Genomic DNA, 19,868 nt, shown 5'->3' with positions numbered 1-19,868 from the left:
TTATACATCATTTTACCACACTTTTATAAAAATCACCAACTCTTATAAAAACTACCTTTTTATACAAATAAACTAAAGACCATATTTGTCTTATATGATTATTACCCTTTTATAAAAGTATTATTATTTAAATAAATGAGACATACTTGAATATTAAATTCAAGAAGTCCTTTCCATGCCCTCCATACCCACCCCACCCTCACCCTCCGTCCCTCTTGTTCTTTATTTTGGCCGAACCCCCCTCCCTTCCCATCTTCTTCATTTTTTTGTTCATCTCCTTCCTCAAGAACAAGCTCTCTCTCAAGACTAATTTTCATAAGTTGGTTCTTGATCTTTTGGTAAGTTTTTCATTACTAATCTAGTGATTTGATATATATATATATATATATATATATATATATATATATATATTAGTTTTGTTACAATTACACACATTAATATGTGTTAATATCTATAGGATCTTTCAATTTTCAAGTGTTCTTAACTTGAAATCTTTCATCTTCACCTCTTTATCCACCAAGAAACACACTCAATGTGAGTTCAGACCCCTCATTTTCATCTTTATCCAAGTTTTAGGAGGAGAATACAAGTAAACTTGTATAAATATACAAGTTGTTATGCATGTGTTACTTTCATGTTGTGTAAAATTGTTATCTACATGAAATAGTGTTATTTAACTAGTACTATGAACATTTATGTGTGGTATGTTGTTTAAAATACAAATCTATGAAAAATGAGTATAAACATGCTATATGTTCTTAAGAAAAAATCATAATAACAAAACTATAAAAAAAACTATGGTTTTTATTAACATAATATGACTTTTCTAGTAAAAATGGTTATAACCAGGTTATTACATTATTTTTGTGGGATATAAATCAAAATATGTTATTTTGGACATATGTTACGAAACTAGTTATAAATAGCAAGGATTTGGTTTTACAAATAGAAAACCTTAAAATCTATCATTTTATGTAAAAATTAGGGTTTTCTAACAAAAATGGACATAATCAGGTTATGGTACCATTTTTGTGAGATTTGACCTAAAATATATTGTTTTAAACATATAAGGTTAACTTGACTCAAACGTCACAAAAAGGTAAAAATAAATTTTACAAAGTTTATAATTCAATATTTACCGTTTGGTGACGTAAAAAGTCAAAAACTAGAAAACTGACTTTATCATACTAAAAGTTAATATACTTGTGTTAGAAGTATAATATATGTTATTTATAAACATCTAAACATGTTAACCTATATATATATATATATATATATATATATATATATATATATATATATATATATATATATATATATATATATATATATACTATAACAAGTGTAGTTTATTATAAACTATAACAAGTGTAGGTACAACAAAATATTTATTATAAACTATAACAAGTGTAGTTTATTGGTCATTAACATTATTATAACATTTTGGGACAAGACGAATAATCATATAAAAGTATATAATTATTATACACTATATTAATACCATGGAAAAGTGATAATCACACATACAATGGTTTTCATTACAACAAAACGTGAACATGTTGAAATAATTATGTGAGACAAAGTCTTCACCGTACCTTTTAGAGTACACACTAAAGTCCTGAATTATATCCAGAATCTTTGTAAGAGAGCGTGATACTTCTGGGAACAAACACTATCATTTTACAAGGAAAGAATTACATATTTTTCACATACAAAACACTTATGAACTCACCAACTTAATTGTTGACACATTTCAAAACTACTTGTATTCTCAGGAAACCATTAAACAGGTAGTCACAAGGCTTTTGAGGATGGGACACTACAACATCAGACTTTTCATTTTGTCATTATAATGTAATTGGTTTTGAAACATACAACACTTGGAAACAATATAACATTTTCAATTATATATATATGATGGTTATGTTTGCTTAGAATACTATTGTACATTCTGTTGTGATACTGTTCATGAAGTCATCCACCCCCAGACGTTTCCGCCATCCTGGTTTGGGGGTGTGACACTACAACACACAATCATACGATAAAGCAGGATAACAATCCAAAGTGCCGGCCTTGGTGCCTTCGACCCGTAAATACAGTGAGGAAAACTCACCTCGCACTGCCGAAACTCCTAGAAAGGATCTATGGCCGCTGCCTCGCTAAACTCACCTCAAGATTCCAAATTAGGGTAAAAGACCTTTTTACTCTTCCTCTAATATGGCCCAAGGCCAAAGCCCAATCTAAAAGTCCAAAATAACACCTAAGGCCCAACTATGACCCAATTTTCCAAACTGGGCCTAATCCCTTTCATGGGCCTTCACCCAATAGAGTCCAGTTAAAATCTCTATAGCCCAACCATAACCTTCTGATAGCCCAACATGGCCCAAAGCAATCAAGCCCAAACTTAAACCAAAACCGAAGCCCAAAACAATGAGACCCAAGTCTGTTGAGTACGTGGGGCGTACTCAGCTTGTACGCTCAGCGTACAGCTTAGAGGGCCTATAAGCACTGCATACAGGCTTGTACGCCCAACGTACTCACCAAGTTTGACCAAATTTCCAAATTAGCTCTTAATCCAATAAGACTTCGATCCAAACCTAGATTTGGCTTCCTTAAGGTGGTTAATCATATAAAGTTTCCAACTTTATGTGCATGCATGGCTAAATGGGGACCTAGAGCTCAAAAGAGCTTAATAATTGACTTAATACATGCATGGCACCAAAACCACCATAAAGTTTGCACCTTTATGCCCAAAGAACCCATAATATATCCAGATCTATAAGGTTAAGCTCCAACAACGACCCTTACTCCCAATCACTAACCAAAAGGACCAAAATAACCAAAAATATGCCAAAAAGTAGATATATGAAATGAAATGGCGAGGTTTGAACTTTATACCTTCCAAGCCACCAAAAGAAGATGCTAATACTGGATCTCAAAGCCCTCCTCCAAATAATGAGTCTTCAAGCTTCTTCTTCTCTTGCACAAACCACCATAAACACTCTTCCAAGCTCCAAAACTCACTCAAGGCTCTCTAGGGTTTCAATATAGGCTAGAGGGGATGGAGGCTGACCTAAAATATATAGAAGAAGGATATAATGTTGCTTATATAGGGGTAAAACCTCAAAATCAGGGTTTGATGCTGAAGGGAGTACGCCCCGCGTACCCCTTAGTACGCTTGGCGTACTCCAGGAGAACCTACGACCAAGTTACTCGGTACGCCCCGCGTACTAGATGATTCTCCACTACACTTAACTTTATTTAGCCATAACTCATTCGTCTTAAGTCCGTTTCCAACGAACTTTATATCCACGAAAAGGTGACGAGAAACCCTACACTCCTAACCACTCCCCTTGCCTTAGAACTTCCCAGACAATTACACAAATTCATAAAAGCCCGAACTGTCAAAATTACGATTATACCCTTGAGCTATAGAACACGAGCGAACACCCAGATCACTCAGACTACATTATCCCCACCCAAAGGGGCCTAATTCTCTTTCTCCCCTAGGCCCAAAGCCTTATGATAACCGATAATTGCGCCACAGCCCCGAATAATGAAACGATTCAAAACGAGTGTTACAATAAACATATTTATATATTGTTCCATACATTTGGAAAGAAGAATCCAGTGCAGATCCATCGTATATGTTGTTGAATATAGGTGGACGATTAGGAACGTTAATGTCGTTAAGGGATCCAGGAGAACCAAAAAAAGTGTGTCATATCCATTGATCTTGTGATGCCACCGCTTCAAGTATGACCGTTGGATGCCCATGATCACCTCGGGTAAATTGACCATGGTGTGAGGTAGGGAAATTTTCTCATGCCTAATGTAGACAATCTAAACTTCCTAACATTCCAGGAAAGGCATGTACGCTAGCATGATGAGATTGCAATTTTATGATGTCATTGCGTGTTCGCTTATGTAAATATTTTGGACCATAAACTAAATAATAGTTTTGCAAAAATAGTGTAGACTATCTCGTGCAGTCCTAGCGAACATCCTAAAACTGTCGTCCAACGCATTATGATGGATGTCATATGCTAATTGACGAAGTGCACCAGTGCATTTTTTTAAAGGGGTGAAATCGGGTGTACCTCTAGCATCGGATCGTTGCTCGAAAAAATCACACTCCCTCGTTAGATCTTCGACTATACGTTCGTACAAAGGTTTGAACATTCTAAAGCGCATTCTGAAGTAGTATCCTTGAAAAGTGGCATTTTCTTGAAAGCAGTCTTGGATCAAACATTGGTTTGTATCTTCACGATTTCTACAAATAAATCTTTCGATTCTCCGTTCAACACTGTCGGCTGCGCTATTGTATGCCATTTCATACGTTTGTTCTGCAGATTTAGCAGCAGCGACAAAAACACCGAACATAACATCAAATTCTTCAAAAGAATTGGACGACGATATTTTTTTGAGAAGAAATGTAGTAGAAAGATAAAAAAAAATGTTAAGGGTTGAGAGGTTTATATAGAAGTTAAATGTTAAAAGGAAAAAAAATGATAATAAATAAAAAATAAAAAATCGAATTTATGGCCGTTTGCAACGGTCACAAAAACCCACCAATCACAATCATTCCTCAAGTGCACCCTTTACAGCCGCACTGCACCTGTTACCGCACCCTTACCACGGTGGGGAGGCGACGTTCCTGCACACGTGACACCAAAATGCGGCAATGGCCGCATCCCACTCCGCGCTGGTCTAAGGGATGTATTATTAGTATCACCCTTATTTTTTCTAATAAAACAAGTCTAGTCCTTCCTTTCTAGTAAACACTACCTAGATTATAATTAATTTATGATAAATGTTATATAATTAAAAATTATAAAATTTCGCATACAAACAAAATATGAATTATTTTAATTTAAATATTAAATTAATTAGTTGATGCATGTCAAATTTTTAAATCAATAATGTAAATTTATTATATAAGTGACGTTACAAGATTCTTTATCTATTGTACAATATTATATGGCATTAAACACGACAATATGCATTTAAGCTCTTTTCCAAGTTATGAATTATCTTAATACATATTAAAAATAAACTTATTTAAAACACGTAAATTTTTTAATCATGTTGTTTGCTATTTCATCACAAAATATTTATTAAAATTTGGATTAATATGATAATTAGAAACATGAGCATCATGGAGTTTTGTGAGAACTTTTTTCAAACAAAAAAGTCTTAAAGTTTGAAAAAATAATCCAAGAAATATTTTCTAAACAATTTTTAATTGAATTTTAGATTAAGAAACTCTAACTTTTTCATATATAATATTATTTTATTTATTTATTTAATATTACAATATATGATTCAAATTGTAGGACCGTAAAAAAATTATATTAAAAAATCATATAATTTGTTGTTTCTTAAGCTTTTTGAGTTGGTGATTTGAGGACTACGTGCCACTAAAATGTTTTGTGAGAACTCATATTATGTAAATTTTCTTCGTAGGGGTGTACACTATAACGGTGGAATAGTGATGATTATCTATTATAAAACATTTTAAATGAGGTTCATCCATGTTCGAATCCTACATACATTAACTTTATATTGATCTGTGTTAGAAAATTTATTACTCTATACAAAATTTAGTTTGAACAGACAATATATAGCAAAACAAAGTTGAAACCCATCAAAACAAATAATAAAAGCTTAAATGGGCGTTTGATTGGGGAAAAAAATTCACTTTGTAACGAAAATTTTCAAATGAAAATGAAAATTTTGAAATTACGTTTGGTTGATTTGGTTTTTAAAATTTTCTAATAAAATTTTTAATTTTTAAATTGTATAAATTATAAAAATAATTTTTATAGTTTTCTAATGTTTTCTGAATTTCTAAAAAGAAAAACAAAAACTCTATCGGCTTCAACTAATCATATTTTTTAAAATTTTCATTAGAAACTGAAAATGAAAATTGAAACCTATTTTCTAAAACCATTTTTTAGAAAAAATAAAAACAATTTTCTACAACTAAAAGTATTCTTAAAGTTTTCAATAACATGATCTTATTCTTATGTTCTAATAAAAAATATATCTTTTCTTCACCTTAAAACGTTGTTTATATATATATATATATATATATATATATATATATATATATATATATAATTGTTTTTCAAACCTAAAATAATCTCGATTACGCATCAGTCAAGGCTTGAAACTAAACAGTTGGTTTCACTATTTTAAAAAAATGCAGTTTGTATTTAATAATTTGGTCTTCAATTTCATAAGATTATTTTATTATGAAACTAATGATTAGTTAGAAAAATGACACTTCACCCCCTATTTTTTAATATATATATGAGTATTTTATTCTGTTTATATAAAAAAATAACTTATAAATCTCACTTGCCTTCTACACATCCATCCACATCTGCCCATCATACATACGCTACCGTTGACCTTTTTAATTAATCTTTTAAATTCATTTTATAAAAATCTTTTAAAACCCTTCCACATACCCACCCACCACCTACAACCCCCTAAAAATGGCCTACCAAAAGCCACACATCCAATCCCAAATCTCCATCTTCGAATTTCCCTGAAGAAAACATGAACAACACGGCGGCGCCGGCGGCTGACTCCGGTGGCTTTCTTGGGTCACAAAACGTCGGAGGGTTCGGGTACGGTATCGGAATCTCATTCGGCATACTTCTCCTCATCATAACCATCACCTTGGCTTCTTATTATTGTACTAGAAGTACACAACCGTCGTCACCACCACCGCAATTCAGTTCCCGGCGGCGGAGGAGTGGCAATGGTGCGATCTCCGGCCAACCAGACTCAGACCATTACGTGGTGAACGTGGGTCTTGATGAGGCGACACTTTTAAGTTATCCGATCGTGGCTTATTCAGATGTGAAGATCAAGCGAAAAGATTCAGGCTCTTCGTGTTGTTCGATTTGTCTGGCTGATTACAAGGGGAAAGATTTGCTCCGACAGCTGCCGGACTGCGGCCACCTTTTTCACGTCAAGTGTGTTGACCCGTGGCTCCGGTTGAATCCGACGTGTCCAAATTGCCGGACGACATCTCCGATCCCGACGCCACTTTCGACTCCGTTGGCGGAGGTTGTTCCGCTCACCGGCAGACGGAGTTGATTCATTTGATCTCGAAACTATGATTTCAGGTTAATACATTGTACAGTATTTTGGCATCGATAATAGTAATTTCTTGCTTTTTTTTTCTTTAAATTTTAAATTTACTTTTTATACTCTGTATATTCTGCATTTCTGGGTAATGATTCAAATTTAAGGAAACATTGCGAATTTCTTTTATGTTAATTGTATTTAATACATGTATTTTCGAAGATCTTGATTAGAAAAGTTCTTTTTTGTTCTTTGTGGCCTAAAAAGGGTTTTTTTTATTTTTGTTTTTTGATGAAAAAAACAAAAGCCTTTGAGTACATTGGCAATATTCGTAATCGTGTGAGTCAACTAAAGAATATTTCTAGTTCTTTTCTTCCATTTGGGAAGAACCCTTTGCTTGTGCAATGCTTTGAATTCAATGCCAAGTAATTGAAAACAAAGTTACAACTGCAATTAAATTTGTTTTGGTTAGAAATCAATTTGTTTCGTGTTTACTTAAATCGTATACCCAAATTTATACCAATATAATTAATACCACATCTACTATTTATTTATGGTGTTTAGTTAGCAAATAAAGTTTTAGTTAATTTTTGGATACCCTTACCAATCAAATTTAAATCCGCAATAAGTATTTTGTTTTTTAAATAAAGAAAGTAATTATTTTATTCATGACGCTATATTAGAAAAAAAAAAGGATTAATTTATACAACAAAAGGTAACATTGAATTTTGAGGAAAATTTTAATTCTTATAAATAAGATAGATGATAAATGTTAATTTGAGGATTTTTTTTTTGTTTTTAGACAATGAATATAATAAGCCCATCTAAACCACTATACTAATGTCTTGTCGTGTGAGAGTTGGTCATTTTTCATAGGCCTAAATGTTTAAGACTTTCATGTATACACATCATGAGGATGGTTCATTGTCAATGTGGTTGACCACCATGATCGTGCACACTACTCCGTATGCATCATAGTGGTTGTGGCGTTGTTGATTGTTGTCATGACCACGAAGGAGGACGACCAGTGAGAGAGGAGCAAGCTTTCATCAAAACTCTTTCTACATGCAACTGACAACATAATGTTTTTATTTTAATTTAAAATCTACCATTTTCATTACATTTTCAATTAAAAAAGGTGATGAGTAGTTGTGCGTATATCAAAATCATGCGGTGTTTGAATAGTGATGATGTGACAGTGACATGACATCCTACCATATTTGTTGTAATGATGAGTATAACAGATGACCTAGTTTTAACACTATTAACATGAATTTTGAGAACCGTTTTAGTCAAAAGGTAGAGTTGCACACAAAACAAGGTTAACCAATATTAATTCGAAACCAATTTAAATATAAAGGGAATGGACTTATTTGTGTTGATCTTTATTATTTCAAAACCATTTAGACAAGGGTTAATAACTTGACAACTTAATGTGGCATGCCTCATGTATATGTTTAGGTACTAAACAATTTTTTATACGATTTAACATTAAATTATCTTCAGTTGTTCAAAAGTTATGACTATAACCAGACATCATGTAACGTCTGGTTCCTGGTACGCATTTAAATTATAATTTATTCATTTTTGTAGAGCAACTCGACGAGTTGGGAGCCCCAAACTCGTCGAGTAGAAACCATAAGTGACACGAGTTTTAAGTAACTTACTCGACGAGTTGAGAGCCCTCAACTCGACAAGTAGGGCTGCCATAATGAAACCCTAATTTTGGGGTTTTGCACCCTATTTAAACATCTTAATCCCCACATGTTGGCCTCATTTCCAGCCTCCAAGTCCCAAACCCTAGATTCAGAAACCCTAATGCATTTGTGAGCTTGTGAGCCATTTTTGAGTGAAACTTTATGTGTGTTGAAGCATGTGAAGGAAGGAGAAGCTTGGGGATTCAAGAAGAAGTTAGTAGATCCAGAGACTTCATTTCATTCTCATCAGTTTCTGGTAAGCAAGTCTCAAACTTGCTTAGTAACTTCCTAGATCTCTTTATTATAATTTTATTGGGTTTTTGGTCCAAGAAGCATGATCTTTGGGATAAGGACGTCCCAAGGGAGTATACCATCAGATCTGGAACCATGGAGGGCTTTCATGGCATAAAGGTTCAAACTTTATGGCCATTGAAGCCCCATGCAAGCCATAGGATGTCATTTTGTCCTTTTAAGCTCCAAAAGGCCATGCATGGATGGAAAGGCGGAAGCTTTACGTGTTCATGTAGTGTCTAGGGTCCAGATCTCAATTTATATACCTTGGTTTAAAGTATTGATGGCTTTAGGACCAAGATCTAGTTCCTAAAGAGTTAGGGTTTGAGCTAAACCCATTAAGTAAAGGTATTAACGGGTAAAGTTGGAAACTTTACCCTTAAAAGGACATTTTCGGTGTATTTGAGAAGTATGAAGCCTAGATCTGAAGAGTAGGGGCTTAATCCATTAAGATGCCCCAAACAGACTGGGGAACTCGTCAAGTCCATGGAGGAACTCGACGAGTTGAGTCAATTTGTCCCGATTCTGAATAGGGTAGAACTCAACGAGTCTAAGGAGGGACTCGACGAGTTGACTCGCTTTATCACGACTGCGAGTAGCTAGGGAACTCGGCGAGTCAGGGGGATGACTCGACGAGTTAAGTCAACACGGAGTGTTGACTTTGACCGAGTGTTGACTTTGACTTTGACTTTGACCAAGGTTGACCCTTGAAGGGGTCCTGATGTAAGGAATGGTATCTAAGGGTTTGTTTTGTATAGGGCGTGAGTAGAGCCGGTTGCAGGAGCAGAGACGATCAACTATTTCACTCAACATTTGAGGTGAGTTTTCCTCTAGTAGGAACGGGTCGAAGGCACCAACGCCAGCCCGTTTGTGCATGTTAGCATATGTCGGACTAAGGTCCGATGTCGGGCTGTGCCCGATGTAGGTTCATATGTTCCGGACTTCGATCCGATGTTGGGGCAAACCCGAGGAATGTTTGTATGCTTGATGTTTACGTGACTCTTGCATGTGTCTGTATGAATGTTTCCGGACTTCGGTCCGATGCCGGGGCAAGCCCGAGGAATGTTTAAATGTTTATGTTATGTGTCGATGTTTATATGTATTTGTTGATATGCTTATGTATACCGAGCTTTGCTCGATCCCGGGCGGGGCCCGATGCCGTACAGTATTGTCAATAGCGATCATAGCGATCGCTATTGCGTTTAGCGAGGCGAGGAATTGGTGTGTCGCTATGGGGCTTATAGCGAGGTAATAGCGACGTAGAGATATATTGTTTTTTTTAATTAAATCGATTTTTTTTATTAAAATGGCAAAATTGATTGTTGGAACATGTTTTTACTGATCGGAATTGGTCTAATTATTGACTGGGACTGCCAATTTTGCATTTGGGATCGCCAATTTGGTGTTTGGATCACCGATTTGGAGATTGGCAGGAAAACCATCGATCGAAAAAAAAAAGTTATGCTTCACCTCTTCGATTAAGTTTCTGAATTCTGATGCTATAATTAATGCTTCTAATACATTCAATTGATTATATATTCCATATTTCTGTACTCCTATTCTACAATTCCTTTAACCGTCTATACCACAATTCCAGTGTTACCACTTTTGTTCCAGTTCTGCTTCCCTGTTTGAAGTTGTTTGAAGTATTAGTTGCTGGAAATTTGGTTTGAAGTGTTAGAAGTTCTATTTTTAAGGAAACTTGAATTTTTGTTTTTATGTTAAATGTTATTAAAACAAATAGGAGCAAAGTTTTCTGAGATTTATGTTAGTTTGATGCCAAGTAGTGTGATAATGGAAAGTTTTCCTGCACTGCTCCTCTCCATATCAGCTTCAAAGGTTTTTGTTCTAGATTCTTTTACACTTCGTTTCTTTCTTTGTTGTACACCTATGTACTTACAATTTTTGTTATTCTCAGTTATAATTTGAATGCTTATTGTGAATCAGTTATTTAATATTCATGTTTTAGAACGTATTTGAGCCACTAGTATTGGTTTTTAGCTTATTTATTAGTTATAATTGTTAAATATGTGAAGGTATAAATACTATTAATTTTTATTAGGCAATCGCTAAAATGAAATAGTCGTCGCTATTCCATCGCTATCGCTACATAGCATATAGGTAGGTTATCGCTATAACCTCGCTATCGCTATCGATAACACTGATGTCGGATTTCAGTCCGATGCCGAGCGGGGCTCGATGCCGTTCGGGGCCCGATGACGGACTTCGGTTCGATGCCGGTCGGGGCCCAATGTAGTGGGCTAGGCCCAAGTTATGTGTTTATGTGATTATGTGTATGGTATGTGGTAGTTTGGGGAGACTCACTAAGTTTTGTGCTTACATATTTCAGATTTTGTTTCAGGTACTTCCGCTAGTAAGGGGAAGAGCTCGGGATGACTGCATTGCACACACCACAACGTTTAGCTTGGGATGATTTACTCTGATATTTGGACATATGATTTTGATACAGTGTTTTGATATGATGTTTTAAGATACTATCACTTATGTTTTTATGAGATGATTTGGGTTATTATGGTATTATTTATAAATTAAAAATGAAATTGTTGGACCGTATTTTTAGGATGTTACACATCATAGGTTACACTGGCTACCTTGCTTATATGGAATAAAAAAGATGAAATGTTAATTACATGGATATTGTATGCAATGTAATTTAGAATAAAACCAATTAAATGTAAGTTACTAGATAATATGTGGATGTGGTTAATGACTTGTGAGTGTAATGCATAATGGTTTGTGTATACGTTTAGTTGTTAAACTATTTTTTATTGTGATCGGATGTAACACATGTTCTTGTTTTTCATAGTAGGTATTTCTGACTATATAAAGATAATCAAAAACGAAATTTGTATGAGAAAGATATGGTCGTTCGAAGTTGAGATAAAAGTATGTTGCTACTTTGAGAAAAGCCAACGAAAGTCAACTCATGGACGCGGCGCGTCCATGAAGGTGATGCGGCGCGGTTTAATGGCAAGTCAGCAGAGACATGCGTCGAACGTTCGAGATATGTGGCAATTAGGCAGTACACGTGGCGAGTTTTCGCAAAAACAACACACCGCGACGCATCGGGGTGGGTGTCGCGATGCGTTTCCGAAATGGTATAAATATGTGTATTTTGTGTCATTTGAAGAGTTTTGGCACATACGATTGGAAGATTTTTAGCACATACTTAGTGTTTGTAACGATTGGGTTCAAGTAAACTTAGTAACATGAAGTTGAGTGAGCAACGTCTGTCTTGGATTCTTACACAATGTTATTGTAAGATCCCCTCGGCTCAAAAAAATAATATTTGCATATATGGTATTTTTAGATAAACTTAGTAACACGAAGTTTGATTCAAGTGAGAGAGAGTTGTAACATTCATTTTCCAGGTATTTTCCATTCTTGTCTCAAAATAAATAATTTGCATATATGTTCCTTACGCTAGGCGAACATGGAGTGTACTTCGGGCATAAGTCACTAATTGCGGACGTGGACTTCGACGAGTACGCTGGACGTACGTGAGGTGTATGTAGGGCGTACTCATGCAGACCCCAAACCCTAAATTTTAGGGTTGAGCCCCTATTTAAGGACCTTAAGTCCCTTGAGGCCTCCCCATATTCAGCCTCCATCCTCCCCAACTAGTGTTTCGAAACCCTAGAGCTTGTGTGAGCTTCTTTTGTGTGTTCTTGGTGCATAGTGAAGGAGTAAGAGTTTTTCCTTGAGGATTGTTGTGGCTAGAGCTTGAAGACCCAGGGCCTTCATCACCTTTGAAAGCTCTTGGAGGTATAAAGCTCTTACCTTTATGGTTCTATGGCTTAGATCTAGACTAGCTTTGAGATTTCCATGCTTTTGGTCCCATGGTTTGGTTCTTGTGAGTAAAAGCTACTCTAGATCTCAAGTTTTTCACTTTATGTTGTTTTTAAGGATCTTGTGTCATAAAAATGAAGTCTTTGTTGCTATTTCTCACTCATGCAAGAGTTTGAGATTATTAAAGAGTATTACAAACTTATGGTTTGGTCTTGGGCTCTTTTAAGCCATGCAAAAGCTTAAAGTTGTCGGCTTTATTAGTTAAGACCTTCCCAAGATTAAGATATGTGATTTGGACGTTTAGTCTTTAGGTATTAAGAGCTTAAAAGGTGGTTTTGGACAACAGAGGATTATGCAGGACGTAACCTCTGGGTACGTATGGCGTAATAGGTTTACCCCCGAATCCTTTTCTATTGAAGCTCAGTACGTCGGACGTAAGGAAGGAGTACGCATAACATACTCCCAGAAGTGTTTTTGGGCCATTTTTGGGCCTTGGGCCATGTTTGGATGGGTCTAGCTTGGAAAGGGTAAAATGGACTTTTACCCTAGTATGAGAGAGTATGAAATGGACCTTTGTTTATGGGGTTATTACCCTAATTATTAATTAGGGTTGGTTTTGGATATGTTCAGTGTGAGGAGCCTTTGTAGCAGCAGCTCGAGTGTGTGATTTGTTTATCATCGGATTGAGGTGAGTGTTCTCACTATACTATGCAATATGCTAGTTGTCTTTATGATACTTGCATGGAAGACCTCAGGGGTAGCCCGTGGCATTTGTATGAAAGACCATGGGGGTAGACCATGACACATAGATGTTAGACCCTGGGGGTAACCCATAACATTCCATGGAAAAGACCATAATAGTAACCTATGACACTTGGTGTTAAGACCCTAGGGGTAGCCCATGACATTCCAGGGAAAAGACCATGGGGGTACCCCATGACACTTGTATACAAGAAAATGGGGGTAGCCCAAAACAATGTATGCATGGTATGTGGTATTTTGGGAAACTCACTAAGCTTTGTGCTTACGGTTTATGTTTAAAATGTTTTTCAAGTACTTCCGGTTTGAAGGGGAAGGGTCGGCATGATCGCACAACATCCACCCGTGCTATGCATTTTATGATTTTGGATTGCACTCTGATAACTATTTTCTACATTGACATACTTTAATGATTTTTGAAATGAATGGTTGATGGTTTTGGTTGATTTAAAAACAAAAAATTTTACTTAGTATTTTTGGGACATTACATATAAAGTTGTAAGCATTGCACATTTTTTAAAGTATTATTATTATATAAATACAAAGGATATAATGAATAAGTTATTGCACTTTGTTGAGAATCTACAGAACAAGAAAATGACATCTCTCTTCAATAGCTGTTATATACCTCTTTTTAAAATGATTTATCTTTCTATATTATTTTGTAAACTTTATTATTTTGACATGCATTTTCGTGAAAGTTTACAGTATACACTGGGTGCATGCAACGTTTATGTATCCCAATCAACACGAACCTTGAGGTCACTCCTAAAAGAACATGTACATCTCATCACTTTCATAAACGTTATTTTAGTCTTTTTTATGTCCATCTTCTAACTCCTCTCTTTGTTACTATGTGTTGAAGGACATCTCTCTCACTATGCCTCTTTTCGATTCTAAAGTGGAGCAAGCTACTACAGAAGAGCTTTTTCAGATTTCAGAAATTGAAAATAATAATCTTGGAAAGGTACATGGTATCAAGTTGGTCTTGAAGGCTTTCATGATGATAATTGTACATATGGTATTGGGAATACAGTTGCTTTTTTTTCGAAACCAAAAAGAAAAGCACATTGCTATTATGTGACTTTTTAATGTTTGTTATATTGTCGAATCTGTAAAGAGGCATCATTATCTATTTCAAATGTTACAAAAACGACTTGTCTCTTTTATCTTACATCGTTCAATCAAAACAAACCTTGACCAGACCTATCCAAAGCAGCGCCAACGGTGTGCCGGACCTTCCTCTAGTTCAAATTAATCATCATACATGTTTTCGATTCCCTTGTTCAGAGTTCAGACTAGTAGTCTAGTAAAACCCAGTAACAAAAACCAATAATTTTGATACTAGGGAAAAAGACAACCACAAAGATGAACTAACAAATGTGAATATTGTAAACTAACAAGTGAAAGACATATAACGGATAGGGTTTCGTATTATTATCAAAGAGAAGTACAAATACATGGAAAGGGAAAGACATAATATATAGACAAGATAATTAGGGTTTCCTAGCGAAAAGGCCCAATCATAAAACCCAATACAAAATAAAGCCCAAAATCTTATTAGGCTTACATCCCCCCTCAAACTCACAATGCAACAGCAATAAGCATTGAGAGTTTGTCAGACAGAAAATGGAATCAAGGAGCAGTCAACGGCTTCGTAAGAATATCAGTAATCTGCAAAGAGGAAGGAACATAAGGAAGGGAGATAATGCCCTTCTGGAGATGATGACGTGTTAAATGACAATCAATCTCAATGTCTAAGTGAGTCTTAGTGCAATTGCATGTCTAAGAAGAGGAATCGAGAATTGTAGAAATGGTTAAATCAAGAAGTCAATCATACTTCGTTCCAATATCAAGTCTTAAAGTCTAAGATTGTGACTTGAGTGACAAGTCTTAAGAAGGTTTATAGCACTCATCAAATGTGGAATTTGGAAAAGTTTTCATATTCTTGCACATTTGAAATTGGTAAGTTGTGATGTCTTGGATAAGTCAAAGACCAACTAAGACCAATTGTGTGAAGTGTTAAGCTTGATAAGAAGCTACACTAACTCTTGAATATTTGTTTGTCAAGAAATGTTTCTTGACAAGAGAAACTTATATGTCAAGGAGTCAGTGGGAGTCTTAATGGTCTTGAAAAGGTTCAAGAATAAATCAAGAATAAACCTAATTGATCATCACTAGCGCACGACTTGAGGTTTGTAACCTATCGTGGATGACAATTTTTGTTTTCTGCGTTATTCCAGTTAAGTTAGTTATGCTTCTGAGTTCTATGAGTTCTCATTTGTATGCATAAAGGCAAGCACCTTGATCAATGGAAGGTACATTGATATGTAAGGGTGAGTTGCTAAACTACTTGGAAGACATGGTGGGCACTCGTGTTACCATGAGGCAATAAATCAAGATTGAGACAGTTCAGTCCATATGTTTTTGGATTTGTCGCAAACCTTCGTTTTGGCAAATTCACATGGATAGGAGCACATACACCATAAAATCTAAGTGACATAAGGTTTCCCTCCTTCATGAAAATGATTGTGAGGAAATGCTTTCACTAAGAGAGATTTTAAGAAGATAGCAATTGTGAAAATTGTATTCTCAAATTCGATTATGATTACGACATCCCTCTTCATAGTTCGAATTGTGAGATTTGGCAATTAGTCTGAACATTTGGGACTTAGTTCTGAATTTGTCTAGACACACATATGAGCTTTCTAATGCAAAGGTGTATGAGTTTAAGAAGCTTAGATAAAAGCTTATCAAAGCATCAAGTATTTAGAAATATGAACTTAAGGAATTCAATAAGCATTGTTTTCTGGAAGTTCAGATGTTTTCTAGATATATGTCAAAGCTAGTGGGAGCATAAGTGTTATGCTTGTATTGTAATAATCATCGTGTTGGTGGGAGCATGATTATTATTTCAAGTATTGCGAGTTAGCAATATTAATTATAGAAAACAAAGATTAACTTTGCAAAGCTGTAGGGGTTGAAAAGTTGTTTTGCTATAACTAAGGGAGAGAATATTATACTTCGTTTCAATATCTAAAGCTTAGATCGAGAAATGTTAATAAATTTAGTCAAGGATACATAGTGCATTCTCAAAATTCGATTATGATTACGGCATCCCTCTTCATAGTTCGAATTGTGGGAACAGGGCACATAAAATTTTATGGTAGAAGGCCGATAAAGTATCACGTCTTTATGTGATACATTATGCATCGTGTCCAATACGCTTCGGGTATAGGAACGATTGCATATGCTATAATATTTGACCATTCTAAAATTTTCCAAATGCCTAGGGCATTAAGAGGGAAAAAGGATTAGAATCGGTTTTGACTAAAATAATTAAACAACTATCAAAGGACGATCTGAGGTTCACTGAGGATTTGTCGCTCGTGAGTAGTTGGAAGTATAGTACTGGATGGACTATATTGACATTATTATGAATAGATAAGATTCTATTAAGAATGAGTTGTCATATGGCAAATATGGAAATGTTTCCATTAATGGGAGTTGGATATTAAGAAATATGTCTAGATTAGAAACTTTTATGCGAGAAGGATGTTCAAAGGAATGTACTTTGAGTGAGAGACATCACATCTATATAATTGTTTTGTAACAATTTCTGATAGAGTACTTTGTGATTTCATTGGCCAAGTCATGATGATTTTTGTGCTATGACTTTACGAAAGAATCATTGCATAAAATGTTAGAATCTGACATATTCTAAAAGTGGCAAGAATTTGGTAATAAGAATTGGGGATTGTGAAATGAGTTTCATTGGAAAAGTTTTTCAATTGATCTATTTCACAAAGTATGGACCATAGGAAACCAAAGTGTGCATGCTTGGAGCATGGGACAATTGTGGTTATACTTCGAGTAATAAGTTGATTTTCTGAAACAGTAAGCAATGAATAACGAGTAATCAATATGGTGTTTAAATAAAAGTGTTTTTATTTACGCTCAAAAGTTTCGGGGCTATATAGGATTAATATTATTATTGCGTTTCACTTTGCATGTTTTGACTTCCAGAATAATTGGGTTATTCAAACCTCCACAGTCGGTCATACGTTGGAAGTAGGTATGAAGGAAGACTGTCATGAATCTGTCTGTAGATTGTCTAAGTGTTTAGACATAGCAAAAGGTTGCTGCAGAGTTCATGAGTGCTTTAATAAGATTAGAGTATTGGATCAAACCCACGTTCACTTGAATCACTTCATGGTTTTTGTCATGAGTAATTGTGAGACGATAACATTGTATATTCTTGAAACCGAGACGTGTGAGTTGTTATTTGTTGGTCGGTTGCGCATTGATAATAAGAAAACGCACCAGTAACTTGGTGTTATAAAACTTATTGTTGTGTGTGATTCGATCAGTAAATGCAAGCGAGCATTTGAGTCGAAGTTTATCCATTCCTTTTACCCAAAGTGGGATAAAAGCGATATATGTGGGCCTCTCGATGATTTAGTGATGACACCCTAAGCACTTGGCCAAGCCGGGACTAAGTTGATGTGTTCAATTGTAGTCTGTTGTCAGTCGTCATAAATCGGAAGTCGGGAAATAGTATAGAGAGAATGATCAAATCCATGTCTTGTGTCTATACGATATCTTGTAGAATGGAGGAATATAATATCCCTTATCTAAAGGACACGCGTATCTGATAAGATCAGAGTTGACAGCGGCTTTTGAAAGCTACGATTGCTGATCAGGTTCTGAAGTTATGCAAAATCGTTATTAGACTTATCCAAGTGGGAGACTGTTGGATTAGTGTCTAAGTCCATAACTATTTTGGTATGTACTTGACCCGATTATGAGCATGGTCCTTTTGGGTTGCCTTCACCATAGCAATATATAGGATGAATTAAGGAGAGAAAGGTTTAATTATGATTTATTAATATATTATAAGAATAATATATTAAAGGAGAAATCATATTGTTTAATTAATATTAGTCAAGAATTAATTAAGAATTAATTTAGTGGCGAAAAGAGATTAATTAAACTTAGGGGACTGGATTTGTAATTATAAGATAATTGCAATTGGGCTATGGATTACCTAAATAATATAGGTTGGACGAATTCTATGGGAAGCCCATAAGGAATTCGTCCAAGGGATATGTTAAAGGAGTCCATGGGCTGCTTAGGGCTTAAGCAGTCAGATTAGGGTTTCCTAGTTGTAAACCCTAATAGCCTACATGTATATAAAGGACCCTTATGCCCCAAAAACGTGATGAACTAATCCTTTGGGGTTTCCAGCCGTTTTTGGTGGCTCCTCTCTCCTCCCTCTTCATCCAATTTGCTTAGTGGTGTTTTTGACTCCATTAGAGGTGCAACACTTGAGGCACTAAGCTTTCTGAAGCCAAGGATTGATTGTTATTGCTATATAACAATCAAAGGTAAGATCTAAACCCTAATTTCAGTTATAGTTTATTAGATCTAGGGTTTATGGCTTTGGATTATCAGTTGCATGTTCATTAGACAAACTAGATCCAAAGTTATTAGGGTTTGCATGTACACCATAGGATTGATGTATTGCTCGAAACCCATCAGTGGTATCAGAGCCTAGGGCTGTTTGTTAGTGAATTTGATGCTTACTTGATCGAAAATTGCATGAAAAACGAAGTTTTTTTGCCTTCTGAATCTCCGACTCGGCGAGTCAGTGGATGAACTCGGCGAGTCAGGCCGACTCGGCGAGTCCAGTCCCTGACTCGGCGAGTCCATGGATCTGGCAGCGTTTTTTTGGCGATTTTGTTGCTGTTTTGGCTTGAGATACTTACCATAAACGTTTTTAATTCATAAAATCCGATTTTTATTGATATTGGGTGATTATCCTTGCCAAAATAGAAGATAATTGTCAAAATTTAGATAATCTTTTGTTTTATTAGATAAAGATTGATTATTTGTAATTTAGATTTGAATTATCTTGTGAAAAAGTTTCAATTTTCCTCTTTAGGTTTTATAGTTTAAATTTGAACTTAAAAGTTTTGTTTTTGAAATTTAAATAGTTAAACCCTAATGTTTTGAAAGTTTTCAAAACTTGCCCTCAAGTTTTGGAATTTAAATTTTTGATTAAAAGTTTAATTTTGAAATATTTAAATTCTAAACTCTAATGCTTTGAAATGTTTCAAAACTTGCCCTCAAGTTTTGGAATTTAAAAGTTAATTAAAAATTTAATTTTGAAATGTTAAATTCTAAAACCCTCGCATTTTGAAAAGTTCA

At 35.1% G+C, this 19,868-nt stretch overlaps 1 pseudogene; it reads left to right on the top strand.

Annotated features, from left to right (window-relative positions):
- The first annotated feature begins 6,445 nt into the window (after positions 1 to 6,445).
- LOC145106036 (RING-H2 finger protein ATL70 pseudogene) lies at positions 6,446 to 7,272 on the top strand (annotated as a pseudogene).
- Positions 7,273 to 19,868: the final 12,596 nt, after the last annotated feature.

The sequence above is a fragment of the Lactuca virosa genome, chromosome 1 (assembly GCF_052849685.1).
Source record: "Lactuca virosa cultivar CGN04683 chromosome 1, Lactuca_virosa_CGN04683_v6, whole genome shotgun sequence".
Taxonomy (NCBI): Eukaryota; Viridiplantae; Streptophyta; class Magnoliopsida; order Asterales; family Asteraceae; genus Lactuca; species Lactuca virosa.
This window is presented reverse-complemented; position numbering and strand designations above follow the sequence as displayed.